Source organism: Helianthus annuus, chromosome 15 (assembly GCF_002127325.2).
Source record: "Helianthus annuus cultivar XRQ/B chromosome 15, HanXRQr2.0-SUNRISE, whole genome shotgun sequence".
NCBI lineage: Eukaryota > Viridiplantae > Streptophyta > Magnoliopsida > Asterales > Asteraceae > Helianthus > Helianthus annuus.
The window spans coordinates 51,722,052-51,724,576 of NC_035447.2; the positions used below are offsets into that span (position 1 = coordinate 51,722,052).

The 2,525-nt window shown below is 34.9% G+C and overlaps 1 long non-coding RNA gene across 1 annotated transcript; it reads left to right on the forward strand.

The window, feature by feature from the left end:
- The first annotated feature begins 201 nt into the window (after window positions 1–201).
- LOC110911619 lies at window positions 202–1,852 on the forward strand. The gene is made up of 3 exons (XR_002577184.2): window positions 202–360; window positions 435–507; window positions 1,070–1,852. It is a non-coding gene; the product is annotated as an uncharacterized LOC110911619 (long non-coding RNA).
- The last annotated feature ends 673 nt before the right edge of the window (window positions 1,853–2,525 follow it).

Sequence of the window (2,525 nt, forward strand, 5' to 3'; positions counted from 1 at the left end):
GGGTAGTCCCCTTTAGATGATCCTTCATGGAATATGACGTGACGTCTACGTGGCGGATAGTCCCCAAAATAACTACCCAAACCATTGCCTATGGTGTTAAGTAAGAGGAATCATAGAGAAGACAAATGACTATAGTGGTGGAATGTTAAGTGGGTCCAATGGTATTTCAAAAAGGAACCAAAAGAGAACTTGGCAACAACAAAAATACAAAAAAAGTAGAGATGCCTGTCACATTATTAAAATTATAAAACCACCACCCATCTGCAGATCACTACAACTTCATCTTCTTCTCCAATAGATCTTGCATCTTTCTTCCACTTTCTCCCATCAACTGCTAGATTTCTTCAATTAATCATGAAGGTACTTGCTCCTTTGAATCTTGATTCATATTGTTACTCTTTTTGGTATATTAATCATTGACTTTTCACTTTCAGGATCTGTTGTGTGGATGTTTATCAAATCAAGCTTCTTGAAGGTGATTCTGCTGGATCTGTCATGGTGTTTTATGTAAGTCAACTTTGAATATTTCACTTGCTTTATTATGATCTGATCAGTAGAAGTTGTAAGACGGTTCAGAGCACCACGAGAATAGTGCACATAAGGTGTTTGATAAAAAAACCTCACTCATATATTACATGAAAATTGAATCTTTTGTAAAAGATATAACTTTAGGAAGATGAAAATGAGTATAGATTCAATCTTGGTTTTAAAATGTGCACGGTGATGAGATCACGATTCCATGTTAGTTGACCAATATTTGACCATAGGTTGAGCAATGAGTTCGAGTATTTAAACAAATTAGACCATCGATTGAACAAATCTGACTAGAGATGATGAGAAGATCTTATGTTTTAGTGTTTAAGTTACCAAGCTAAGATACTATCCAAAAAAATATTTTTGTTTTTAGTAACAAACGGCACGCATCGGCTTCGGATCAAAAACATCGAATTGCTACTCGTTTTTTAAAACCAAGGATATAAGAAAATGCCCAAGAATTATTGTATTTTAAAGATGTTTTTATGATTTCTTGGGGACCAAGCTAATTTATCTAATAGGGGAATTTCTGAAGTTGTGGATGCAGGGTTGGCAATAACAAATTTGGACCACAAGAGTGTAACATATCAGGAATAAGGAGCAACGGATGTACGGCTCGAAGATGAAATGTTTCGTGCGATGGAACCCTCACCTGGGTGGATCAATATACCCAAGAGAGATACTATGATTTTGATGATTGGAAACTATAACAACCGTTTGGTGTAAATTAGGATCTACGTTGAGTAGCATGGATATTTTGAATCTATATGAATGTGGTCCATTAATTGCACAGATTCTAAATTAGGAAACTTTGGTTTTCATGTAAATATTTCATTCTCAATGCTGCTTCTATCACAATAACTACCGTGTCCATTAAACAACACCGACAATATGATCGTTTTGGATGGTTTTGTTGACTTGGTTGTTAATGTGATAGAAGCAGCATTGAGAGTGAAATATTTACATGGAAACCAAAGCTTTATAATTTCGAAACTGTGCAATAAATCTTCCGCCAGATACAAAAATAGCTATGCTATTGAAATGTAGATCCTAATCTACACCATAGGGTTATATTACTCTCTTTTGATCTTATTGATGGTTATAGTACTTCTCAAGGAATCCCTATCTGCTCAGGTGACGGTTCCATATCATGAAAAGATTACAACTTCTAGCATATGTATTGTTATAATTGCAATGGTGAAATGTATGTTCCACCTAATCAGTCTTTGTGAGATGAGTTTGTTAAATGTTCGATTGTTTTGTCTCGTATATTATTTAACACAAATTCACAATACGCATTACATGTGTTCTTGCCTTACACTCGATCTTTACGCTCCATGGCTACTGATTTCCATGTTTGTTGTTAATTGAACCTATAGCCATTGGTGTCATCTCTTCATTTGCAAGAAATTACTGTTTAACACAAGAAATCTTGATGTGAATCCTTACTGTAACAGATATACAACTACACAAGAAGCTGAAATCTGTTGGTGAATTTGTGCCAGATTATGGTTTTGGTGATGCATACATTGAATGGACTGATATCAACTGTTTTATTTAATAGTGACAAAATAAATCACAACCAGCACCCTACAGATAGGGATGGCAAAAATAACCGAGCCCGGCAGGTATACCCAAAACCCGACACAAATGGGACGGGTATACCCGATACCCGACGGGTATTGGGCCGGGTATGGGTTTAGTTTTAAAAATTTGCGCGGGTATGGGTCGGGTATGGGATTAGGTGATACCCGACCCGATTACCCGAAAACACATACCCGTTTACCCAAACTATATACCCGTTCATATACCCGAAGTTTTTAATTTATATTTTTATTTTCCATTAACCCTTATCTATGAGTGATTTATTTTAGTATGTTCATAATATGAAAAAATAAATTTTCTTTTAGAATATGTATTTGATGATAGTATTTATATTTTGTATGTTGTGAAGTATATATACATATAAGTGTATAAATATTATAAAGTTA